Below are 26,366 nucleotides of genomic sequence, written 5' to 3'. Positions count from 1 at the left end.
GGTGCTGCTGTGCGCTGAAGGTTCTTGATGATGAGGAGGATGAGAGAGGGGAAGAGAGACATGTTGAGGCATGTTGAGGCAGCATTTCCAAAATATTCCTCCACAGTTTTTTCAGGAAAAAAAGACTTTTTTTTTTTTTTTTCTGGCTGTACTGGTGTGATCATGCAAGTTCTCTGCTGGTTGTGAAATCCTGGAATTGGGCTGGGAGCCCTGGCTGGAGCTGAGGCAGCTCATCTGCACCTTGGGGACCTGCTGACTGTCTCGCTGTGACTGGTGCTCCATGGGAGTTAACTCAGCACCCACAGAAATCCACCAAAATCCATAATCCTCCAAGTGGAGCTAAGGTGGTTGTTTTTCATGCAAAGAATTGCTGGATTAGATGAAATGCCCATCAAAACTGCAGCTGCCGGGGATTTGGAGGGTGTTACTAATTAAGGGATGTTTGTATTTGGTTCACATGTCAGTAGGAGAAGGAGGAACAATTTCTTCCTTCCTTTTCCCCTCCCCTAATCCCTGGCTGAGGCACACCAGGACGGGTTCCATGCTCCTGGGGACGGGCTCCGGTGGCACATGCCGGCTCACAGGCGGGGCTGGCAGACCTGCTGTGCTTGGGAGACCCATCCCTGCAGAGCCTGGGGGGCTCCTTCCTGGGGTGCCTGAGCCAGCAGAGCACCGTGGTGCTGGGATGTACCACTGGCCAGCTGAGAAGGAAGCAGGATTTTTCCAGGTGGCTTAGGAGGATGCAAAGCCAGCAATGCCTGGCTGCCATGGGGGCTTCCAGGGACACTAGAATAAAAGAGGATGTGTTGATGAGTGAAGAATTTCGCCCACTTTTTCTCAACCATCTCACAATGGTTGTCTGGAATCTGGGCTTGGCCAGGACTTTCCCAGTTTTTGCATCCTGGGGCACAGCGTGAGTCTGACGCTGCCTCTCCACCAACCCCGCCTGCACTGTTCTCTGTATGAATTCCTTTAATTTCTCATTGCTCCCAGCTTTAAAACATTCCTTGGGATAATGTTTGTGACGTGATGTCTTCCTCCATGTCTTCTGTTTCTGTGGCTCCAGACCTCCCTAGATATGTCCCTGGGACAAGTCCTCATCTTTCCACAGGGATTTTATAGGGTAGATTTGGTGGAGCTGGGAACTGTGGAGAGACACAAAACATTTCCATGCAGTAGCACAGAGATCTTCTTGATTTAAGTGAGAAATAAGTAGCATAAACAAGGCTAAGTGTTGCACTAAAAAGCAAGCCAGGGAAAATGTCAATATCCTCCTTCTAAAAGAAAACAAAATGAACCCCTCCCAAACTCTACCTCATCTGTGTAACCGCAGGAGCTGGAATATGCAAAATTTCTTCTGTGCCTGTGTAGAGCTTTGAGTACTCTTTAAAGCTCAGATTGCTTGTTCATATGTGAATTAGTGATAGGATTTCTGTGCTGCTTGTAAGGAATGATGTGGAATTTGTCTCAAAGATCTAATGAGTGCTGGGCTGTCAGTAGCACCGAGCAGCTCTGTCCCACCTGGAATCAGACTCTGTCAAGTATGGCTGTGTTTTGCTTCAAAAGATGCTGTAACCATCAAAGATACTCACTATAAATGATTCTGAACGTGTGGATTTTTTTGCTTTACAGCTATTTCTGCATATCCAGTGTATTAAAGGGAATGTGTTTTCCTTGAAGGAGGTAATTTGTGTGTTGGAGGTCTTAGGACGTGTGCAAGAGCCCTTTTGCTTTATCTCAGTGTATCTTATTTTGCCCATTTGTGTTTGTTTACTTTTTTTTTTTAAATCAAGTTTAATGCTGAAAGCCATTTATAGAATGGGAATAGTGCAATGCTGAATCCCGAATGATGATAAATTCTTGGAGGAGAAGGTATCTCATGTTTCTGCCATGAGTAGCTGTCCACACTGAGCAGGACAGCTGGACAGTGGTACCTGAGAAGCTGTGTGTGACCCCAATGCTCCCTGTTCTCCTCCAGATGAAAATCCCGTCTTAGTGGAGAGCAGATGCATTCAGTGAAATGCAGCTTATTAAACTGTGGGTTTGTTTGGTTCATCACTTTATGTGTGTTAACAGAGGCTCTGTCCTTTTCGGAATTCAGCAGGTTCCATTCTGCTGCTGGAGAAGTGAGTCAGGACAGTTCCTGCTTTGATTTACAAAATCTCTTTGAAACCATTATGCTAAATCAATTTTTAACATAGCAGAGCAAGGAGGTACAAAGCCTCCCTTGTTCTCTAGTTGTGAACTCTTTGGATGAGCGAGCACCATATAAACAAGACTTAACTGGCGTGTCAGTGGAAGAGCTTTGCCAGGATAGAATCACAGAATGGTTTGGGTTGGAAGGGACCTTAAAGATGTTCCACCCCCTTTCACCCCCCACACCTTTCACTGTCCCAGGCTGCTCCAAGCCCCATCCAACCTGGTCTTAGACACTTCCAGGGATGGGGCAGCAACAGCTTCTCTGGGCAACCTGTGCCAGGGCCTCCCCATTCTCACAGGGAAGAACATCTTCCTAATATCCAACCTAAATTTCCCTTCTTTCAGTCTGAATCTGTTCCCCCTTCTCCTGTTACTCCAGTTCCTGATGAACGGTCCCTCTCTGGCTTCCCTGTAGCCCCTTCAGATACTTGAAGGTGCTGTGAGGTCTCCACACAACCTTCTGTCCTCCAGGCTGAATAGCCTGAACTTTCTCAGCCTGTCTTCATATCACAGAATCCCAGAATATGCTGAGCTGGAAGGGACCCTCAAGGATCATGGAGTCCAACCCTCAGCCCTGCACAGGCCCACCCCCAAGAGTCGCCCCCTGTGCCCCGGAGGATCATCCAAACTCTCCTGGAGCTCTGGCAGCCTTGGGGCTGTGCCCACTGCCCTGGGGAGCCTGGGCAGTGCCCAACCGGCCTCTGGGGGAAGAACCTTTTACTGAGATCCAACCTGAGCCTGCCCTGACACAGCTCCAGCCATTCCCTGGGTGCTGTCCCTGGTCCCCCCAGAGCAGAGCTCAGTCCCTGCCCCTCCTCTGCCCCTGCCCAGGCAGTTGGAACTGCACTGAGGTCTCCCCTCAGTCTCCTCTGCTCCAGCTGAACACACCAAGTGCCCTCAGTGTCCTCACACGCCTTCAAATCAAGGCCCTTCCCCGTCCTCGTTGCCTCCTTTGGACACTCTCTGATGGCTTCAGATATTATGGAATGAATGGGAATACAGTTTTGCTCTGCTGTGACAATTAGCTCCTGAGGTGCTGACAAAAGTAATAAAGGTGTGTTTGCTGCTGCTCCTGGGAGAGCCATCCTTTGGTCATGGAGTGCCCAGGACAGGGGCAGCTGGAAGTGATGACCCTGCCCGTGTTAGTGGTGTCAGTGGCTCTGGCAGGATTTGAGGATTTGACTCCATCCTGGTGTTTGGTTTTTTGGGTCCTCCCCCACCCCAGCCCAGCTCCCGAGCTGTCAAGGCATCAGATGAATCACCCCTCTGATGTTTTGGATTTCTGGCAACAGTAGCAATTGGGCAATCCTCCAAATCCAGCAAGAGCACTGATAGTAATGAATGGGAAACTGACATGATTTCACATGGAAAGCAAGGCGGGAAGAGTTTTAAAATGACTCTGTGTGTAGACATGTCTGCATTTGTCCTTTATTCTCTTCTTCCTTTTGGAAATCTGTACTATCCCACTGTCTAGCTTGTAAATCAGTCTTGCTGCTGGCAGGGGACAAAACCTATACAAAACACTACATGTGGATTCCAGCCACAGTAGTTGAGGCTGCTCAAAACTGCACAAAATTCAAGGTTTTTCAGACCCATCCTTCTTGATGCCCATTTTGAGGTGCCAATTGCACGTCCTGTTTGTAATCCTCACCCAGGAGCTTCTGCCCCAAACTCTCCGGGGAAGAAAACCCGGAATAGAACATTTATAGGCTTTATGATTTTTAATTAAAACTTGGAGCATGAGACCTTTCAGAAGACTTCACTGACACCTTTTAACAGTCATGTCATTGAGCCTGACCTCATAGTTTTTCCCCTCTCCTGGAAATTTTCCTCTTCTGGAAGATTTAGTCTGTTTTACTCAATTCTCAAGTGAAAAAGGGCATGTGGCATGTTATATTTTACTGAATTCACCTTTGTAAAACCCAAAAATAAGCATAAAAGTTAGTTGCAAGATAACTAGAGTTAGGGAAGAAGTTGAAATTTCTTACTCCTTTAAAATCTCCCTTAGGATAAAAAAAAAGCCTCTTTCAAGATTTGGGTGATTTGCTACATAACAAATTTCATTGCCTGAAAGCTGAGGATATTACTGAAACAATAATCCAGAAATGAAGTAGTTGTGTTTGCCATATGTGATGGGTTAAATCCGGGGAAGGCCAACATGAGCTCCCAGTTTGTGGGATCTCAGTGTAACTTGAGTTAGGACAAGACAGTCTGCCTTGGCTGTGAGCAGAGAGCGTGAGCAAGTACAGCCTCCCTGGGCACTTTGTTTTCTCTGCTTTGCCACTGCAATTAAAAGGGAAATTGCTTTAATTAATCAATTAATTAATGACAAGAAGGCCAATGCCATCTTGGCTTGTATCAGCAGTAGTGTGGCCACAGGCCCAAGGCAGTGACCACCTCTGTGTGCCGGGCACGGCCGAGGTCCCTCAATTCCTGGGGTCAGTTTGGGGCCCCTCACTCCAAGAAGGACATGGAGGGGCTGGAGCATGTCCAGGGAAGGGAACGGAGCTGGGGAAGGGGCTGGAGCAGCAGGAGCAGCTGAGGGAGCTGGGGAGGGCTCAGCCTGGAGAAAAGGAGGCTCAGGGCGGACCTTCTGGCTCTGCAACCCCCTGACAGGAGGGGGGAGCCGGGGGGGTTGGGCTCTGCTCCCAGGGAACAAGGGACAGGCCAAGGGAAACGGCCTCAGACTGTGCCAGGGGAGGGTCAGGGTGGATATTGGGGAAAATTTCTTTGTGGTAGGGGCTGTCCAGCCCTGGCACAGCTGCCCAGGGCAGTGGTGGAGTCCCCATCCCTGGAGGTATTTAAAAGGCATGGAGATGTGGCACTTGGGGACACAGGTTAATGGTGGCTTTGGTAGTGCTGGGGAATGGTCGGATCCGATGATCTTTGGATCATGGGCTCACTGAATCGTTTAAGTTGGGAAATCCCTCCAAGAACCCCAGGGTCAGGACTGTGCTTGTCCTGTCCGTGCTCTGGCACCAGTGCTGGACATTTCTGGTTGGTCTTTATTTCTGATCCTTGGGCTGTTCCTGCCTCTGCAGACCTGCTCTCTTTTTGAATAGTCCAATAACTGAGGTCCTGGGGGCTTTTGCTTTGTTGAAAAAATGTGGTTCTGCTCCCCATTTTAGTTTAAAATGGCAAATTCCACTCCTTTCTAATCCCCATCTAATTTGAGGTGGAACACCTGAATTTGCTAATAATCTCTGATTATTTCGTGCTAATCTTGCTGTTCTAGAGGGTGGTTCTGGTTGACATTGAACAGATGACTTATTAATTATTTTCCTTTATATCATTTGTCCTCCAGGCAACACCTTTTGGTCCATGTTTGTTAACTGCACTGTTCAACACTGGTTAGTTCTCTATGCTTTCCTTGCCTGTTGTAGGTACGATTGTTCAGCATCCCCAAAAAATGTCATTTTCTTTTACTTGGGTAGTGGTTTTACCACATAAATCACCACTGTCTGGTTGTTTTGCAGGCTGGGGGATGTGTGATGCCCTTTGGAGTAGGCAGCCCAGGCTAAATCCCAGGATAAGGCTTGGTGTAGGACTAGCACAAAAGCTCAGGTGGAAGTCACTGGAACCTCACAGTGTTGCCAGTGCTGAAATATATGAAAAAAATATTTGAAAATGCTGCACTGAACTACTTAGTTATAAGCCAGGATCCCAAAATAACCACCTTTCAGTTGGTAAAATAAATTATCAAAGTCTTTCAGATCCAAATGTAATGCTTGGGCAAATTAATCCATTGTTGTATTGTTATAGTGTTCTAATCATATTTTTATATAACCCGGGAGTTGGAACTAAGAAGCATTTTGCTGTCAGTGCAAACACAATAATAAGAATAGTCTTAACAAAGTGACGTGCACTTAGTTGACTTTCTGAAATACATTTCAGCGGAAATTACAGATGCTTTTTACTTTTCATTATCATTAAGGTACAAATAACTTCCTTGTATTGAAACCCAGCCTTACTTTATCTGCTTTAATAATTATATTGAGGCTCATTATGGACACCTTGTTTATAATTCTGGCTTTTCTTATTGAATTCTGAATGTGTTATTACAAAAGTATGTACTTTACCAGATGGAGTATATTATGGCAGCGTTTAGTTCCAGTTGATCTTTTCTAAAGAACACACTGAATGATCTTGGGCTAAATAGAACCGAGACAACATCGAGCTGGATGTTTTTCCTTAAAGCACCTTTCAGGCTGCTTGGAGGGAAGCAAAAACCAAGAAATGCTGTTGGATTGAGGAGGGCAGCTGGAAGAGGTGGGATGATGAAGACCTGGTGATGAGGAAGAGGTGTGGAAGCTGCATCGCAGGCGGGGGAGACTTTTCCAAGAAAATATCGTAGTTGATGTCAAGGTTGTCTCATTTGCCAGTGGGATATTGCTTTAATGGTGTTCTTTTTTCCTCTCCAGTTTACATAATGAGATCAAGCTAATTAAACCATGTCTAGCTCTGGGAAAAGATCAAAATGTGAGCTTTTTTTATTTCTTTTTATTAAAACCTTCACCCTGTAATGGAAGATTATAGGAAGTACTTCACTACCAGTGTATCTCGCTCATCCCTGAGAAATACAGCTCCTCTTTTTAACCAATACCTCCTTGGTTTTAATAGTTTTTTTCTCCTAGTTGATCATGTTTCAGGAATTTGCAGAAGGTGCATACTTGCTGTGGTTGAGTAGACTAGGCAGGGGAACAATAATAAGTAGATGCAGTGAGGTGTTTAATGCAAAAGCCACTGACAATAAAACCTATTGAAAAGTGTCTTTTTCTGTGAAGTTGTGGAGGAGTCACTTAGACCAGTTCATTCAACGTGTTTCTTGTTCCACACAGCTGACTGACCACGGGGAGACTCAGGGGTCTCCTTGGACCTGAGAATGGTTTTTTTACAGCCTCCTTAACTTTGAAGATGTTTTTTCCTATCCAGTTTTGCTTTCCTAAATAAAACAACAAAGGAAGGGGAGGGGAATGAAAGTACAGGGATTTTTGTTGAGGTTGAATGCAAATAAGGACTCACTGTACTTTAAGAAAATGACTGTCACACTTTATGCTGTGCCAGCAGTTGCAGGTGTTGTGCTGTGTCGGTGCTGGGTGACCACACCATGTCTCCTGGAGGTACCATGACTCAGCACTGGCAATCCAGCTGCTGGATTTTCCCCACTGCAAGGTCACAGATCCGAGTCCCCTCCTGATGTCAATACCTGTATGTTGGTGGCATCATTGTCATCGTACCATTGCCTGGAGCGACCACAAGTCTCGATTACGAGAGGCTTTCCGGGCTGGTATCGGGGCGAGGAGCTATTGCCAACGTTAATATATTAATGTATTAGATCATCCTAATTATATTTTAAGCTGGAATGACTTCAGAAGGATTGAGAGGCAGTGAGGACTCTCCCATGCCTTCTACCCCTTGCAGAGGAGACAAGGTTCAAGTATTATTTTCTCTTCCATAGGGGAGGACCAGCTGCGTCAGGGCTGGGGAGGAAGTTTCTCCTGATTGAGTTGAATCGCAGAGTGGCTTTGAGGTTCCATTCAAATCACTGCAATTTCACTTCCCCCTGTGACAGAGCAAGGAGCTCTCCACTTTGATCCTTCGTGTAGGCTTGGAGGGAAAGAGGGGGGAAAGAGAGAAGGAAAGCTTTTGTTTCGTGCATGTTGGGCTGTCCCCAGCTGACAGGGTGTCGGTGTAGCTGTGCTGTGCCAGCCTTACACACCCTGCCAGAGCCCCCCTGGAGCGTGACGGGGCTGGGATGTGTGAGGGGACCGGGCTGTGTCTCCTCTATGATTTCCCTGCATCAGTGACTGTGCCATCTCCTGATGAATAAATTGGCTCCGTGTGGAAGCAGAGCTTGATCTGCAGCTCGCAGGGTGCAGTACGAGCCTCTCTTTGCCTTGATAGGCTTTAGATGAGGCCCTGTAAAAAAGCTGATTGTGGGTTGGGTTTTTTTTTTAATCTGTGTGAGATCTTAAAATATATTAGGGTTAATGAAATCAGTGCAATTGGGAAGCACTGCCTGTGATGGACAGATGGCCAAAAGCACTTGGAAGTACAAGTGGTTTTGCAGCAGAAGGAGAACCGGGATGTGGCTGATGGATCCACGTGCCGTGGGCATGGACTGGTGATGCAGGAGGAGGGAGTGCCCCGAGCTCCCACCCTGCTGAGGATGATGCTGGTTTGCTTCACCTCAAGGTCCCATTCCTGCCCTCCTCTCATTGTAATAAATTCCATCCCATCCTTGGAGGAAGTATTCGAGCTCCCAAGCAAAATTTATTCTTTGAAATAAAGCATTCCTTGTCATAATTGAGCATATATGTGTACTTTCCTTTCCTGTACAACTCCAGCAACCACTGAACACACTTAATAATGTTTTTTGCAGTATTTCGGTGGTATGAATGTACATGGAAATTAAAGCAAAGGCATCATTTTTTTAACAGCTGTGTTTAGTTGAATAACAGATTTAGAAAGTGCAGACTTTAATTAATCTGTGTTTTCTGCTGGGATTTCAGCACCATCTGATTTACTTTTCATGGCTGAAAAGTGTAATTGTAGTTTTTCCCTTTAGTTGCAAGTTTATCCTCGCAAGAAATCGATTTGATTCTTCTTTTTCTTAAAGCAAACTCAATATCGAACTGATGGTACCTGGAATGCAATACAGGTAAAGCAGTGGCTCAGGCTGCTGTGAGGTGGAGAACAAGTATCTGTCAAATATTTTGCTGGGAAATGCTGCTTTTCCTCCTCCCTGCCTTGCTGTACATCACAGCAAGCATCCAAATTCCATCCTGTACTCCAGGACTGGGGACAGTTGGGTACTGGAAGGTAAGGACTGGTATTCCTGGAGAAACCTCTGAGCAGGAAGGATTTTTGTCACCTTTGATGTAATCTTTTTAGTTGGAATTATGACAGGAAGACTCTCCCTCTCTGTGCTTGCTCCTCATTATAAAACGTTTGTGAGGCAGTTCTTCAGATGTTCCTCAAAAAATCCTCCCTTGGAGGTGCTGGTGGATGCCTGGGGATCGTGCACAATGGTGGAAGTGGAGTCAGGGGCTGGAGAACCTCGATGATAAATGGCATTTTCTCATGCACTCATGACCACTCATTGCTCTGTCTCTGTCAGGATCAAAGTGAGTGTTGCAAACATGCAGAGCTTCAGTGCCTCTGGTTTGGGATTTTTCTTTAAAAAATCAGGCTGTTGTGGAAAGGTATCCTTATCCCACCCCTGCTTTTACCCTGGAACAAGGTTCCCTAAGCTGAGGATGAGGACTTTTGCCTGCAGCCCAGCATGGGGTGATTGGAGTTGCTCAATCAAGTTGCTCCTCTTGGTGTCTGCCAGAGAATCTGCAGGGAAATGAATGTTGTTATTTTGGAAACCCTTGTGTGAACCATCCCTTTCTTCCCTGTGAGGTGGGGAGGCCCTGGCACAGGTTGCCCAGAGAAACTGTGGCTGCCCCTGGATCCCTGGAAGTGTCCAAGGCCAGGTTGGATGGGGCTTGGAGCAACCTGGGCTAGTGGAAGGTGTCCCTGCCCATGGCAGGGTTTGGAATGAGATGAGCTTTAATGTCCCTTCCAATCCAAACCATTCCATGATTCCACAAAGAAGAAAAGCTGCTTGGACCCTCCATGAATTGCAGAGTGCTTCCATGTTGCTCGTTCTGAGCTGGGTTGGGGGAAGGAAGGTTTCACAAAATAAGGGCATTACTTGCATTCTTGGAGACAGTCTATGTAATTTTAGTTACTGTCAGATGTACTTTCCCCCAATTTTTATTTTATTATGTTGGTGTGGGATTTGATGTCTTAAGGGCTTTGTGTGCGAAGCCCACAGCAGCTGAGGGGAAGCATTGCGTTTGGATTCTGAGTGGAATCTTAGGATGCTAATCTGAGTAAGATAAAAAAAAAAAATCTTGATGAGTTTTAAAACTTATTTTAATTAAGGTTTTTCCTTTCATCTCACCAAAGCCCTGAATTAGCTCCTTCATTCTCCCACAAATACAAGCAGTCCCTGCTGGTACAGACACTCACGCACGGAGGGCTTCAGCTGAAGGGTCAAACCCAGACTGGGAAACACCATGTGCCCAAAATGCTGGGGGAATTAAAGCAGGGTTTGGGCAAAGTTAAAAAAGGCCACACTAACCAGCTGCCTGGAGGATGCTGGGGCTCCCCAGCACAGTCTTGAGCTCTCCAGCTTTGTTGAAGAGCGTGGGACTGGGGTAGCTGTTGTTACCAGCATGAGGAGCTGCGGATGAGACACAGTGGTTTGTTGCTCTGTAGTGGCTTGTCCAGACACTTGTGTCTTTTTGTGGTGCTCCACACCCCTGGATGGTTTTGCTTCACTCCCTTGAATGGTTTTGCTCCTCTTGTTTTGCCCCATGGGCTTTGCCCTGGCAGGGGTGGGGGACCTGATGCGTGGTGGGAACTGGACACGGCAGGGACTTGGACCCAGGTCTTCCTGCCTGGGAGATGACGCTTGTGAGTTACTCCGGGTGTCTGGGCTTTCCAAGACATTCCTGGTGAGATTTCTGCTAAAACTGGCACATTCTGACACAACGTTTTGGCCTTGATGAACTGGGGGACAAATTCAACACGACTTTTTTTAGTAGCTCCACTCTACAGCACCTGTGCACTCTCCTTGCGATGCAAGGTTTTGTCTGGGGTATCACTCAATGGATGATGGTGAGGAGCCCTCCCTGGAGGGGCAGTTGTGACCACGGGTCCCATCCACCACGAGGTGATCCGGGCTGCAGCTGTACCTCCCTGCTCAGGCCCTACATTCCCTTCCCGCAGGCGTGGGAGCTCTGAGAGGCGGTTTGGAGAGGCTGGTTGGTGGGGTGAGCCGCTCACTGCAAAGTTTGACCCAGGCACGGTGCCAGCCCGAAGGAAGGCTGACAAGTAATCAGGAATCAAAGGAGCCACCTGCACACCACGGGGAGCCGCTCACCGGGTGGCGAGCGAGCGGTGCCAGCGCTCATTGCCGAGCCTTGTTCTCCAGCCCCGCTTCCCAGGGAGGCAGCGCGGGAGGGGGTTGCTCCCTCCCTGGCCTCACCCTGCCCCCAGTAGGGATTTGGAGAGGGATGCGAGGTGGGATCGTGGCTGTGTGGATATGCCAGGACACTGCTTCATGTGGGGAGAGCCAAGGGGGAATGTTGGGAGTGATGGGGCTGGGCTGGAGCATCTTGAGGATGCTGGTGCTGCAGCAGAGGAGAGGGGACAGCCTTGCTGAGCTGAGCCTGTCACCGTGTGAAATTCCCACTCCTTTGGCCGTGTGAACCCACAGGCTGCATCGCCAACAAACAGCCAGGGAGGAAAATAAGGTCTTTTAAAGAGCGCTTTTTTGTCCTCTGTGGGTTTGTAAGAATGGCCCCGGCGAGGGCGGGAGGGAGGGAGGGAGGCAGAGGGGTGGCGTGATATGCAGATGTCTGTATCACTGCACACGCACCAGCTGCACTCCCAGGCTGGGCTCACCCAGCTCCCAGGCTGACAGCTCAATTCCTACTTCAGGGGGCACATAGGATTTGTTCTGGAGAGAGAGATAGCAGGAGATGTGCGTGCGTGTAGTTACTTGGGTTTTACGTCTGAGGAAGACATGGAAATTAGCACTGTCCTCCAGCCCTGCAGCCCCACACTGCCCCACACCTGCCACCTGGAGAAGGATCTATCTCAGTGTATTGAAGGTTTGGTTCCTTATTAGGGACATTATAGGATAGGCCTTGATAGGGTCTCTTTTAAACAGCTGGCAAGGGAAATTCGCTTCTGTCTTTCTTCCAAGGGTGCACTGGTGGACTGGGAGCAGCCCCTGCCCTCTCCCCACTGTGCTGACTGGAAGGGAAGGGAAAGCCAGTCTCCAAAGCATGAGCGAAGTGCTGGGAAAGGAAACTCACTTTTGCAAAGCTGGGCCAAAAATGAAGGATTTTTATAGCATACAAATGTTACCTACAGCTATTTATACACCCTCCTCAAAGGCTATTTATACCCTCTCCCTGCTTTTGTGCTGCTGGCTGGAGAATATCCTTATATTAGATGTTTTCGGCAGCGTGGGATGTTCTTCAGCCGTCACCCGACTGCAGGGCCATATGTTTCCAACACTGTTCCTGGAAGAAGAGGGCAATTCATGGACTGCAACCACTGCCACAGCTGTGAAAGCTGTGTTTGCGTTGCGGATGCCAGTCCGAGTTGCTGCAGTTATGGGGAGAAGGAGATGAACATGCCTGACCACAGTGGTGTTAATGAAAGCAATCAGTTCCTACAGCTGGAGGAGGTGGCTCGTTGCATCAAGGGTCAGGAGTAAGTTTTCCCCCATTTCCCACATTGTGCAGTCGATCAGGAGCAGTGTAAGGTTATTTTATTGTTTCCAGGAGCGCCGGACCCAGGCTCCCTGCGGGAGGTCGCATGCTTGGCTTGCTGCATCATTGATCCAGCCTGCCAGAGAAATTCTTTATTCCTCTTAAATGTGGACTTGCACTTAAAAAGCAAACAATCCTTTAACATTTCTGAGGCTGAAAGCAACAGAACGAGTGGCTTTTGTGATCAGGGATGCTGTCTTTTCTGATCACTCTGGGAATCCAAGGGAATGTGCTACCCAGCAAAGAGCAATTTTGTTAAAAAAACGGGGAAAAGAGAAGGGATTGCAGCTTCCTGTGCTCTGGATAATTGGGGCTGTCTCCTCTGCAGCTACATGGCACATTGTGACTGGGTTTGGAAGCTGAATGGTTTTCAGGTTTCCCTGATTCACACCATGAAGTTTGCAGTTCGGTCTATACTGACCACCACTGGTGTGCTGAGTTTGGCAGCCACCTCTGTTGCAGTCGTGGATATTTGCTTATGGCAGATCAATAAAAATAACTGCACTGTCTTTGGAAAAACATTGTGTCCCATTAAAACACTGGCATCGCATCCAAGATTGGCTTTGTTTTTAGAAATGCTGATGTAATGGCTTTTTGCAGGAGGCTGTTCCCAGAGGAGCCTCTGGGAGCAGAGCCTGGTTTACCTCGACCTCCTGCTTTTGAATTTTACATTCCTGCAGCTGAGGTTACCTCTGTCATTGCCCTGTATTTCCAAGGTGTTTTGGTGATGCTGTGTGGGACATGGTGGGTTGTCCCTCTGCCTCGTGACCACTGCAGGGCTGTGGTGTGGAGGGAGAGGTACTCCCAGGTGGCTCCTGAGCTCTTCCAGCACCGATGGGGCCAGGACACCTTTGATGCTGCTTTTTGAATAGCATGAAATTGGGTGATAAATAACACTTCCTTCAGGTTGGTGCTTGTTTTTCCCTATCCCAAGCTGAACTTTTCCAAGGTTGCCTGCAAGTTCTCTGTGCCTGGGCTCTTATTCCCGGTCCCTGCAAGTGCCGTCGCCATCAGATGGGGAGATGTGGGCACATGGTCAGTGTTTGTAAATCCTCTGCTTCTCCCTTCCCCTCACTGCTGTTCTTGTCCCTTTTTCCACGACTGCAACCAGAAGACGACTTTCTGTCATTATTTTGTGCGGAAAGAGCCTCCTGACTCCTCCTGAACCTGTGAATGGATTTCTCAACCTCCAGCCATCCGAGGTGTAAATGAGATGGGAGCGGGGGCTTCGCACGAATCCCACCTTCCTGCCGGCAGCCCGCTCCCTGCCTGCTTCATTTGACATTTTTCTACCCTAACAGGGATTATTTTTTGATAGATCCCCCCCAAATTTGCTAATTCTTACCACCACTAAGCCAGCACTGCCGTTGGCATTGGGAGGTGCAGGCGTTGTGTGGCACGAGGGGCAGGGACCCCTAAATTCCGAACAGTCGTGATTGACTGTGCAGCTTGGGCAAAGTGCATTTGTTGCCTTGGAAACAAATAGCAGCAGTGAACAACTCAATGAAATTTATGGAATCAACTTCAATAAATCTTGATGATAAATGTGCAAAAACATACCCAATTTGATGAAGATCTACACTATGCAGATGTGAAGGATGGTAGTAAGTTATATAACAGCTTCAGTGACAATTTTGGGCTGCCATGGTCGTGTTCCTATAATATGGGCTTTTTTTGTTGTTTCTGAGGAAGCTGTCTGCTTCTTTTCATAGATATGGCATTTAATTTTAATTTCCAGGGTATCTTTAAGTTTAACTGGCATGCTGGATGATTACAGTGGGTTGTTTTGTCTTTTGCAGAGCCTGATTCATATTGAACTCAGGATAAAAATAAAATTGAGAGTGGTGGCAATCCAAGGGAGCACAAAGTGCCATGTCGCCCACCTCCAAGAAGGGTGCAAAATTTCACAAATTAATTAAAGCAGTTATGTAGGACATCTCCCTAATTCCTTGTATCAGCCTGTGTATGTTACAGATGAGGACAGGTCAGTGATTTTATAGTTACAGTCGAGCTCTGCAGTGGATTTTATTCTCACGTGGAAAGGTCTCCGTATTTACCTGTGCATAGGAGTGGGGTGTGTTTATTGTATGTCAGCTGGTGATATTTTCTAAAACTGATATTTTTTGTTCCCGGTTTGACCTGTGAATCGATGAGGTTTCAGAAATATCAGTGGACTTGTCTGGAGACTACGTTATAAACCTTTAACACAGCCCTCAATGCAACTTAATGTTTCTCCATTAGTTCCTTTGCCTCTTCTCCTTACAGGCTCTTATTTTCACAATTTTCTGTTAAGTCAGGAAGCACTGGTAATATTTATTTCTTCCTTTCATGGGACTTTGGGCCACAGTTTTGCACTTGCAGCTGTGGTGGAGGGGCTCATGGGGGCTGCCTGGGGCAGTGCTGCTCCGTCCCTCCCCTCCTGTGGTTTCTACTTCATCCACCCTGTGCAGATCTGGGGGTCCTAAGGCTGGGACTCAAACCCAAGCCTGGCCTGGTGGGCAGGGGTGTTGTAGAATCACAGAATGGTTTGGGCTGGAAGGGACCTTAAAGCTCCTCTTGTTCCACCTCCCTCCCGTGGGCAGGGACACCTTCCACTAGCCCAGGTTGCTCCAAGCCCTGTTCCAACCTAGCCTTGGACACTTCCAGGGATGGGGCAGCCACAGCTTCTCTGAGCAACCTGTACCAGGGCCTCCCCACCCTCACAGGGAGGAATTTCTCCCCAGTATCCCATCTAACCCTGCCCTGTGCCAGTGGGAAGCCATTCCCCCTTGTCCAAAGTACCTCTCTTGGAACCCCCTTAGGTACCAGAAGAGTCTCTAAGGAGGAATTGCCTTCCAGTATCTTAAGCCGGTTGCTCTGCAGAGGCACCTTTTTTCCCCACTCTGTCTAGTAGGTACTTTGGTTTTGATGAATATTGGAGGTCTGTAAGACGGACTGATTATGTTTTAACCTTGTCCCTCCCTTTTCCTCCTCTTACAATCCTTTCGTCTTCTTAGCTTACTCCTGGAATGACGTGTTTCTGAACATAAAGCCCTTGGACTATGGGTGAGTGAAAATTCCCAGCTGTAGGGCAGGATCCTGCTCCCGCCTCAGCACCTGGTTTGCTGCCGTTGTTTCACCTGCACCAGTTTGCCTTGCTGTGTGGATCTGCAGATCTGAGCCAAGCCCTCGAGTTGCTCAGTGTCTTCCAGCCCACAAAGTCAGTGCTTCCCCGTGTCAGCCCCGCTGTGTTGTAGGGAGCAGGGAAATCCCGAGGGATGTTGAGTATCTCACCTGCAAATCACCCCAGGTCTGCTCTGGTACCGGAGTTTGGAATGTGGCTCCTCAGAACCCGGTGCTTGCCCAGAACTCTTCACTATAGATTTTAATTTGTTTAATGCTGGGTGTCTTCCTAACCTTGGCTGGAATCAAAATCCGAGTTTCCCTTAGATCCAGGTGAGGAGGGCTGGAAACATGAAGGACTTCTCCAGAAACCCCAGGCACATGGGATGGTTTCCGAGCTCTGCTCTGGTGTTTACAGAGCACCAGAGCACATACAACTGTGTAAGACAGCTTGAACTCCATTAGGAGCTAAATTTAGTGACTCACTAACTCCTTTTTGATATGTTTTTATAATTTCATTGTATTATGACACTTGGTTTTAAATTTGCATGAGTAAATGAGCCTCTCACTAAGTCAGGTAAAAAGATTTTTCACTTATCTACCATGAAATAAGACATGAAAAAAATAGTGAGAGTTGAAAGCAACGTATCCTTGACATATTTAGTTTACATTTTTTCCAACTGTGCTGACTGAACATTTCTAACCATTAATGATCCAATAAAGCTGTTTGTACCACTTTAACAGGCTAAATAATTTCACATTAGGAAGACATTTTGTAATTAATTTTGTATTTTGTGGGAGAACCCTATTTTTGGAAAGTATAAATGTACATTTAATTACACTCACAATCCAAATTGGAAGATGCAACAAGTGAAAACTGGCCTTTTATGGTTCACCTCTAACCAGTAAAGTCCATGGAGGCAATTAACAGTAGTGAACAAGTTTAACTGGGGTTTCCATGACTTGTTCAATAAGTTTCCTGCAGGATTGCTTAAAAATATTCCCTGGGCAGTGAAGCTCCTCCGTTTGATGGAAGATCAGACCTCACACCTTCATCCCTGCCATCACAGAGGTTCCTTCCACCAGCTTCTGATTCACTAACGTGGATTTATGGTCTGGTTTTTAAAGTGTATCTGAGCTTTTATTTAGGATAACCTTGACAAGACCTGAGCAATATTGAGGTCTGCACTTTAAAAGTATTTTTCCCCTCTCATTTCCAGTCCAAGAAGAGGCCACCCAAGGTCCTGCTGCTGATGGGATTTGGGGGGTGGATCTGAGGAGCCTCCCTTTGTTTTGGACAGGTGATGAGCAGCAAGGAGATGGCACCAATGCTCCTTCAGTCCTCACCTGGGCTCTGGTGGCGAGCTCATGTGGAGGGGAAAGTTCCGCTGTTAATTATCCAGCTTTTTGACTCTCCTCATCTCTCTGGACATCACTGGCTTTAATTTTTTTTGTGTTACTGATATTTTTTCTTTTTTTTCCCCGTTTCATTAATAGTGACAGATGCTTTTAATTAAAAAGACAAGACAAACCAAAATCCTGAGTAAAACAAAAAGAGAATATTCTAATTTGGTGTGACATTATGAGGTAGGATGGCTCCTGGCATGCAAGGTACGGAAAAGGTCATCTTCCACAGCTCCAGCCTTTTGCAACAGTGGAATTAAGTTCAAACTCAGGCTGGTTTTGAAGTCTTAAGTCTCTCCAGGGATTCCTTTCATAACATCTTCGAACTGGATAACACTACAGTAAATGAAATACACTGCACTGGATTAAAGGGTTATTTCCCCTGTGTGTCGAGCTGACACAGAATCCCAACCCTCAGGTTGCCTCTGAGTTGTCTCTATCCGCTGATACCCTCTCTGCTTTACATAACAGCTCTCGGAGTTTTTGCAGGGAAAGTTTTGCCATTATTTATTCGGCTTCGGCGCTCGGCGTACGCGCAGCAATTTTATGCAGCAAGGAACCAAAATAAAGCAACTAAACAGGAAGAAATTTAATGGGCTTCAAAATGTGAGGGAAGCAATGCAGGGAAGAGTGGAGCTGCCTCTTCAGGTCTATTATGCTGCTCTATAATTTATACCAAAATACAAACTATCGCTTGCTCTCTGCATTGCCACTCACATGTTCAGCAACACAAAGCTTGCAGTAACAACGGGGATGATCTGTGCTACTGTGCTCTTATCTGACTGTACCAACAGCTAAAATTTGTTAGGGATCATTTGCAATGTGTTTTGTTGTAGAACAAATGTTCATTTTGACTTTGAACTTGGTACCTGCTGCAGCTCGTGCAGATTGCGTCGAGCGCCGGGTATCAAACCGCTGCCATCTGCACCGTGCCAGGGACCACCGTGGCTGGGCTCCAGAGCACGTCCTGCCTCTCCACACTGGGGAGAGATGAGTGGCTTTAAATATCAGAGCATTGGCTCCTCCAGCTCCGTTGTACCGTGGCCAGTGCCCCGGGACAGGGTGGCCTCTTGGTCCTGGGGAAGGTGTTGTCTCCAAGCTTGGGATGGCAAATCCCGGTGGGTGTTTATTGAACCCACTCTGGAACAGAAGAAATTGTCTTGGTTCTTTGTTTCCCCCCACCAGAACACCGATTAAAGACCACTCTGAAAGCAGGGGAAACCTGTGAAACACAAAGTCTGTGATAAATTTTTTTGACAGTAAAAAAGAAGAAAACTATTTCTTCTCCCTCCTTGTCTCCTCCCGTTTTCTTTTATCCAAGATGGTCCAGGGCTGGCTGGATCAGATGGAAAACTGAAGTTGCCTTATAAAGTGTTTATACAAGATAAAGTGCATCTTTTGCATTCTTGATACATTTGGGTTTGGTAGAAGAAGGGCACTGTGTCTGTGTGTCCATGTGTCCCTCTGGGTTCTGTTCTCTGTGCTGAATCTCTTCTGCCTCCGTGGCTCAATATCCTCCCGCACCGTGTTTTTCTCTGGACATACTTGTGGATACTGCTGGAACAATCACTGCTCCTCTTAACCAACCCCAAACCCCTCTCCTGAGAGCTCATGGGATGGATGGGGACTGCTGCTCTTCACGAGGGTGGGGAGGTACCTTCTTTCCTCTCCCTGGTCATGCTTCTGCTCCACAAGTTGCAAACATCGTTTGTCTCCGTTAGCTTTTGGGATGAGGTGCTGAGATCTGCACACTGACCTGTGGCTCTGTGGGAGGTGTTCACCAGGATTTGTCTGTGCTGACGGGTTTCTGCTGGCGAGCTCCTCGAGGACGTGTCCCTGCGGGCATCGGGTTTCTGACTTTCCAAGTGTTATTCACATATAAACCCCCCTACACATTAAAAACCTGTGGGGAATGATACTTTGGGGTTTCTGCTGTCCACGAGTAATTAAAATCAGTGACATTTTTAGATTTACCTCTAACTGAACAACCTGGGAGGAGGAGCAGGGCCAGGGAGTTGCACGTGCTGCTTTTCTGGGTGGCTGGAGGTCCCCGCACCGTGGCCTCCAAGAGGGTCTGTGTCTGTCCAGCGGGTCTGAAATCTCTCTGGAAAAGCTGGGACATACTGAAAATATGCTCTGGGCTTTAGCACTTCCTCCAGATTATTTTTTCAATTATTTAAAAATATATTTTATAGCACTAAAATAGATGTTAATGAGTCTGCGTTGCTTAGGGCTAACAATAGTATTTCTGTTTCAATCCAGCAGCCTGGCAGGGTGTTTGGTGATGGAGGGGCTGGATGTGGAGACCTGGCTGTTTCTTTCTGACTTGGTCCTTGATGTCTTGAGCAGTTTTATTCTCTTGTACTTTACTTGCCCTGTTCTGCTAAATAGCAGTGAAAAGGTTCCTTGCTTTGTTAAAGCGCCTGGGATTTATCAAAGGCCTCTGGGCAAGTGTTAAATGCTGATCTGGGTATAAAAAGTGTTATTTAGTGTTATGTTTTTACCTCTTCAATGTTAGCATGTATTTTTATATACTCCTTGAGGTGGCCTTTGTGATTTTCCAACCGAAGAGACAGTCTCCTTGACTCAAGGATTTGATTTTTTCCACTACCTGGCATGGCATCTCCGAAGTAATTTTGTAAACATGCTTTTCAGGCGTGTTTTTGGTGTTTGGGCTGGGGTTCACAGTGCTGGAGGTGCCAGTTGCATCCAGAAGATGGGACAGTTGCCATGAGAAAAATAATAGCATGGAAGTCGGTTCCTCTCATTCCTCATCTTGGTTCTTTTTCTCAATACGATGAAATGATATTTAAGGATCCCAGGCTGCCAAGTAAGATGGACAGGGATTTGGGGAGGCACCTCAAGAGTTTGCACGGGAGCAGGGCATGAGGTGTAGGAGGAAATGAGATGGCAGGAATTCAACCTTGGCATGGAGTCAAAGGCAGCAGCCCTGCTCCGAGCAGCTGCGTAGCCAGGGCTGCAGGAGGCCAAATGGTTTGTTTGTCTGTTTACATGGATGTGTGGGGCTGTGGAGGGGAAAACCACTTAGCAGAAATTCTGCTATTAAAGCAGATGGTGGGAGATTAATCTGGTTTTTAGGGGGGTGCTTCCTGGTGCAGTGACCAAATTATTAATCCCTTCCCATTCTAGGAGTCCTTCCATCATTCCAGGGGATGGGGGAATTGTGTCTTCTGAAACTCGGCTCCTTCCCTGCTTTCTCACAAGCCAATGTGGTATTTTGGGAAGCAGAAGAGCATTTGTTGGGGTTGTTGCTGCAGTTTCTCTGCCCGTGGTGCTTCCACACTGCTCAAGCCCTTTCCGGTGCTCCCAGGGCAGTTCCATGGGCTCCTGCAAACCGGCAGCAGCCCCTTTGCTGCTGCTCAAATGCTGGTTGTTATCCTAGATTTCCTTTTTCTCCTTCCATTTTAGAAATTGCTCTTTTTTTCCCCCCTGCCGTATCACTGACAGCCGCATTCTCCTTGACAGTTGTGATATTTGTATGTGTGCGTAAAAACAGTAGGAAGCATTTATGTAGGTGTCACTAATTTAATTTAATATAATCTGATCTGTATGTATAGAGAGGACTGTTCTGACTGAAATGCTTCTCTTTATTTTGCAGTCTTCATCGTCATCAAATACAACTCCTTTCATTCTCCTCTTCCATTCACCTACCCAAAGACCAAATCTGGAAATAGTAACCAAAAGAGAAGCCCACGTCACACACAGAGCAGGGAAAGGTTGAAATAATTGAAGGGTAAGTAATTTTTTTCACCTTTATTTTGTGTGTAAAGCCACAATAGTAAGTGCAGGACTGTGTAAAGAAGCTGTTAAGCACATGCACAGCTGCTTTGTGTGCAAAGTGGAAAAAATGACTGAAATGCTGATTTGGTGGTGAAAGAAAGGTATTGCAGGTGAGAAGGTGCCCAGAAGGGCAGCGCGCTAGCGGTTTGGAATGTTGGTACCGCCAGTTTGGAGTATTGGTACTGATTCTTCTCAGCCTGGATCCATCTCTGCTCCTGCCTGGGTGGGAGCAGTGGCTCTGCACAGGGTGGGGGCTTGGCATGGCTTTGGCTGGTCTGAAGGAGCTTCCCAGCTGAGCAGGAGCTGGGAGATCGGAGTCTCCTGCTGCTGAAGAGCTCTCGTGTCATTTCCTTCTCTCTCTCTCCCGCTTCAAACCTCTCTCAGCTGGGCTGGGGCTCCGTGTGCACAGGGCAGGATGTTTTGCCTTCTGTTGGTTTCTGCAGTCCCTTGGTTCTGGGGGCTCCACGAGCTTTTCCTGGAGAGCAGCCTGGCGGTGCCTGTGCCGGGATTTTCCGAAGGAAGGCCTTGATGGGGGCTGGAGGAGGGACAAACCCGCCTGGCAGAGCGGGGAGGGCCTTTCAGTACAAATGTTTCTCTTAAGGCTTTTCTTTTGCTGCGAGGGTGGTGAATAAAATAGGAGGAGATAAAAAATGAGCTCTTGTGAAATTCAGAACCCTGGCTGAAGCATTAGTAAGCTCCAAATGTTAGGGAATGCATTTCCCCACCCCATTCCCAGTTCTGTGCTTGCATATGTTGCATTTCCACACGTGTTCTTGTGTAGATGGACAGGAAATGCCTTTGCTTACATGTGTGATCTTCTTTTTAAACATCTGGATTTTCTGGTTTATTGCTGCTGTGGGGTTTTTTTTCTTACCCCTGCAGTGTTAGTTCATGCAAAATTCATATCTGGGAAGGGCATCTTAAATCCCTGCTTCTGAGTCAAAAAGGGAAAGTATGGAAGTGAAAAGAGAGATTGTATCATTTAAGAAATATGATTCATGAATTAATCCTCGTCTGCTCCACCATCTGTGGCGTGTGTTTCAATATAAAAATCCTTGGTTATATCTCTTTAAAAAGCTTTTTTCTTGCTGACTGCCTGAGTTTGCTGCAGCACTAATGGGGAATTAGCTTCTTTTTGGAGGAGAGAGTGGAGATTTTTATTCACAGCCTGGACATGTTGCCCCAACCTGTGTCCAAGCTGGTCGTTGAGGGGGATGCAGAGCTCTGTTTTTTGGGGCTGCCAGCTCTCTGTGTAATGCTATGAGCTTGACATGCAGGGAGAGCCTGTGCACAGCTGCTTTGTGCTGTGGAAGCGTGGATGGATCTCCCACCAGGATGGAGGGGATAGAGCAAGATACGGGCAGTGATGGCAGGAGGTGCAGGCAACCATTAGATCCTTCTGCAAAAACAAGTGACTGTTTCTAAAAATGGGCTGGGAGTGTATTTTGTACTTGATGCTCCAGGAAATAAAGGATTGAGGTAGTCCCTATCCTCTGCTTCCTAGTGATGTTAATGTAATCTCTCTGTAGATATGAAGAAGGGGAAGGTTGCCCATCATTGCCCCAAAGAGAAGCTGTCACACTTTGTGCCTCCATGAGAAATGGGGAATGAAAGGGCACTGGAGTTTTTGAGGGTGACTTGAGAAGAATCTTCTTTTTCTGATTTGGTCTTTTGAATTGTTTTCCAGTTTTTCGCAGGGAACAACTTTCCTTTTTAAATATATTTCTCAGGTTCCTGTTCCTGAAGCAGTGCACCTGGTTTGCTGCTGGGGTCAGACCCGAGATGTGTGAGCCCTTTTCCTCCTTCCTGGAGAGTCCCCAAGCAGGTCCATTTCCTGGCCTGGGGCACTTGCTGCTCATCAGTTTTCTCCCATGCCTCGGGTGAGATGCTGGTAAAAGCCTGAGTGTTTTCCTCGTTGTTCTGGAGGAGGATACGAGGGGCTGGAGATGGAGAGTGGCTGGATGACCCCAGCCCCTGGCACAGCTCACGGTGGCCTCAGCCCGTGGCACGGCGATGCACCCGCGTGGCCACAGCCCCTTCTGTGCCAGTGGCCCCGCTGTGAGCACAGCCCTGGAGAGCTCCCAGGCTCCGAAAACACTGATGGATGGAGGTTATCCAGGAGCTCAGTACCACGCTGAAAAATTGCGGGTTTATTGCCGTTCCATTCATCCTGCTTTCACGCCTTTCTGCCTCCCTGACTCATTGCCACGCGGCCTCTGCCTGCAGCTCCTGTTTGCTGGGGGAACACCCACTGGACAGGATGGGAGTGTGGCAAAGCTCTGGTGTTTTTTTTTTTAATTGAGCATCTAAAGCCAGGACGGGAAAGTCTTTTGTTGGAAGCAGGAATAAAGTGTTTAAATGAAGGAAGATGTGGGGGATGCTCTGCCCACAGCCAGGTGCTGAGCTCTCTTAGGCTTTGCATGGTCCCTAAGGAACGTTTTCCTATTCCTCTCTGTTATCACAAATCCCTTTCTGCCCACTCACTGGGAAGTCCTTGGACGTGCAGGCATGGCATGAAAAGTAAACTCCAGTATCCCAAGACTACTGTAAATAGCTGTGTCTTAGGGGAAAATGGTGTCAGCAACTGTTTAACCCAAATTGGAATTTGGCTGAATTACATCCCTACCCCAGCAATAGGACCTGAGGGAATGGCCTGGAGCTGTACCAGGGCAGGGATCTCAGGAAAAGGTTCTTCCCCAGAGGGTGGTTGGGCACTGCCCAGGCTCCCCAGGGCAGTGGGCACAGCCCCAAGGCTGCCAGAGCTCCAGGAGGGTTTGGACAAAGCTCTGAGGGACAAAGTGGGTTGTTGGGGTGTCTGGGCAAGGCCAGGAGCGGGACTGGATGATCCTTGTGGGTCCCTTCCAGCTCAGGATGTTCTCTGATTCTCTGACATACTTCTGCATGGAAAATACTCACAGGAATGCAAACCAGGATGGACACCCAGCTTTCTGTCCACCTCACCCACGCAGACACACCTTGTATTCTACAGCTTTCACCAGGAACTCTGGCTCGTTTGTATGCCTTTACATTATTTTGCAATTTTGCTTATTACTTAATTGCTTCAATCATATATATTTTTAGTGAGAGTTTCTAGACTTGTTTGCCATTTGCTCTGTGCTACAGTCTGGGTTAGTCTGAGAAGCAGAGATTGTTTCCTGGGGTCTCTTCTGCAAACCTGCACCTCTGTCAGATGTGTGCTGGTCCTTCCTGTGCCAATTGACAGCAGTAATCACGTGGCCAAGGTCTCCATAAAATGAGGCTTGGGGACTTTGTTCCTTGAGAAGGTCCTGTGCTTGCTTACATGGCCAGTGTTAGCATTTTGCAGAATTTTGAGCCCCCACAGAAACCCTGCTGGTAAAAAAAACCAACCAAGCCAACAGGAGGTAAAACAAATTCTGTCAAAAATGGGAGACAGAAGCAGTCCAACCATTTTGACAAGCAGATTCCATTAGCCATAGATTTTACTTTTTATTTTAAGCTTTGACTACAAATCAGCAGTTTTTACTTAAAGAAAAAAAAAAGACATATTTATGCTCAGCATAAATATGTTTTATTTCTACCACAGAGGGGGGTTGTAAATGAGGGGTCTGGTGGATTCCCCCAGCTTCTCCTCCCTGCCTTTGCAGGATGCCCTGATCACCAAGGGTCCCCTGGGAGGGTGACAGTGCTGGTGGCAGAGAACACGTGACTTTCCTCCAAGGTTTCTTGTGGGCAGCTCACGGAGAGAGAAGCATCGATTCCCCCTCTATTCTTTAGGACCCCAGTGAAACAGCTGCTTGTTTCTCCTAAACAGTTATGCCAAGACGGAAATTGGCTGGTGTCTGTACGGACTTTCTGGATGGGGAAAATTCAGCAGTAATAGCTGGAAAAATAATATGGGCTATGAGATAATAGATGCCTAAGGGATAAAATTAAGCAGTATTTTACAACCAAGGAAGAGGGTTTGACAATAAATAGTTTGCCTTTGACTTCCTTTTTGTTTGCCAGAGGAGTGATGTTGTTTTGGAGAGGCTGTTCTGGGATGTGTTTTCCAAACAGATATAGGAAAATAGGGAAGGTGGGGGGGTTTTTCATTCCTCCCTCCTGCTGCTGCCAGGGCCGGAGTGCAGCACGTTGGCACTGATGGCACATTGACTGTGACAGGGATGTGACACTGGAGCTTCCTATGGGAAATCCCAGCAGTGTAAGGGGATGTTTAGAAGAGAACAGCGAGGTTTGCCCAACAAAGCGGGAACAAGATTGGTTTTAAATGTCACAGGGAGCCCAGAAAGCTCAGGAAGGGGAGGTGGCGTGTTCGGCACCCCAGCAGGGTCCCAGAGGAGTTTATTCCTGATCTCCCTGTGTTCTTGTGTTGCTGCTTGGCAGCCTTGGGCTGTGCAGAAGCCCATTCCCAGTAGTGCCCTGACAGTGGGATTTGGTTTTGTTCTGCTGTCCCTCCACATGTGCTTTTCCATAACAGCTCTGTGAGCACCTTGCTAACGGGGTTGTGTGGAAATGCTCTTTTCTCCATTTTGGGAGGCTCATACCACTGTCCCCTTCCACTCCTGCATAGGGAATATGCCAGCTGGGCTGGAAAGATGCCTTGGTTGCCTCCTGGTGCCAGTGGTAAACATTCTGGAGAGTGCAGGGCTTGCACTCTGCTCCAAGGGCAGCATCACGGGCAGGACTTGCTCATCTTCACTTTGCAGGGAGTAAAAGCACAGTTCAAACAGAGCTGCAAACCTTCCTGGAGGTGGATTTGGGTGCAGCAGGTTGAGATATGAGGTCTTTAGCCCAGGCCAGCTGCTAACAGCTTTTAATTTCCCAAACCTCAGGGAAAGCCTCCCTGCCAAGTGGGGGGATTTCCTCAGCACGGGTGGGACATGGGACAGCCCCAAGGTGTCAAGTGCTGGCCATCCCCACGGGCTGAGGGGGGACTTAGGATGCTCAGCACTTCTGACAATGAGGCCAAACTCTCGTGCATCCAAGACAGAATCATTAAGTCGCTGTTGCATTAAGACTCTGTTTTTATTCATGGAGTGTAATGTGATTCATTTGCCCTTTTGCTCTCGTGTTGAGAAGGCAGTCATCTCGTATGCATCGCTGACTGCAGGCAGAGCTCTAGTTATTTATTATTTTTAGGGTTTGGGGATGTGAGGGAGCAGACATTTTCATCATGTGCAGAGTGGCCACAGAGTCGAGACTCATCTGTTTTTTTGGTGGCTGCAGAAGCCAGTGCTGGCCACACTCTCCCAGCCCTGGTTGGGAGCATTTACCTGAGCTCAACTGTCCTTCTCCAAGCTTCAGGATCCTTTATCCTGCTCCAGCCTCTGTGCCAGGGCACCACTGGAGCCCCTGCACCTTGCCCAGGGCCTGGGCTGGGAGCACGAGGGACATGCTGGGTGTGTTGCTGAGCTCTGGGGGAGCAGCATCCTTTGGGGTCCCAGTGACACCCAGTCCCCAGCAGCTCCTTGCAGAGCAGTGGGTTAAGCCATTTGCTGGGGAACACTAAGTGCCTCAGAACCCAGACCCTGGGCTTAT

General features: G+C 47.6%; 1 protein-coding gene across 3 annotated transcripts in view; it reads left to right on the top strand.

Moving 5' to 3' along the window:
- NEXMIF (neurite extension and migration factor) overlaps positions 1-26,366 on the top strand; it is a 173,705-nt gene that overhangs the window by 94,487 nt on the left and 52,852 nt on the right. For all 3 annotated transcript variants that reach the window (XM_032702059.1, XM_032702060.1, XM_032702061.1), the window contains exon 2: positions 20,665-20,799. The gene's annotated coding sequence lies outside the window, so the exon portion shown is untranslated. The remainder of the gene's footprint in view (positions 1-20,664; positions 20,800-26,366) is intronic.

Source organism: Chiroxiphia lanceolata, chromosome 14 (genome assembly GCF_009829145.1).
Source record: "Chiroxiphia lanceolata isolate bChiLan1 chromosome 14, bChiLan1.pri, whole genome shotgun sequence".
Lineage (NCBI taxonomy): Eukaryota > Metazoa > Chordata > Aves > Passeriformes > Pipridae > Chiroxiphia > Chiroxiphia lanceolata.
The sequence above is the reverse complement of the archived record's forward strand: the minus strand, read 5'-3'. Positions and strand labels throughout refer to the sequence as shown.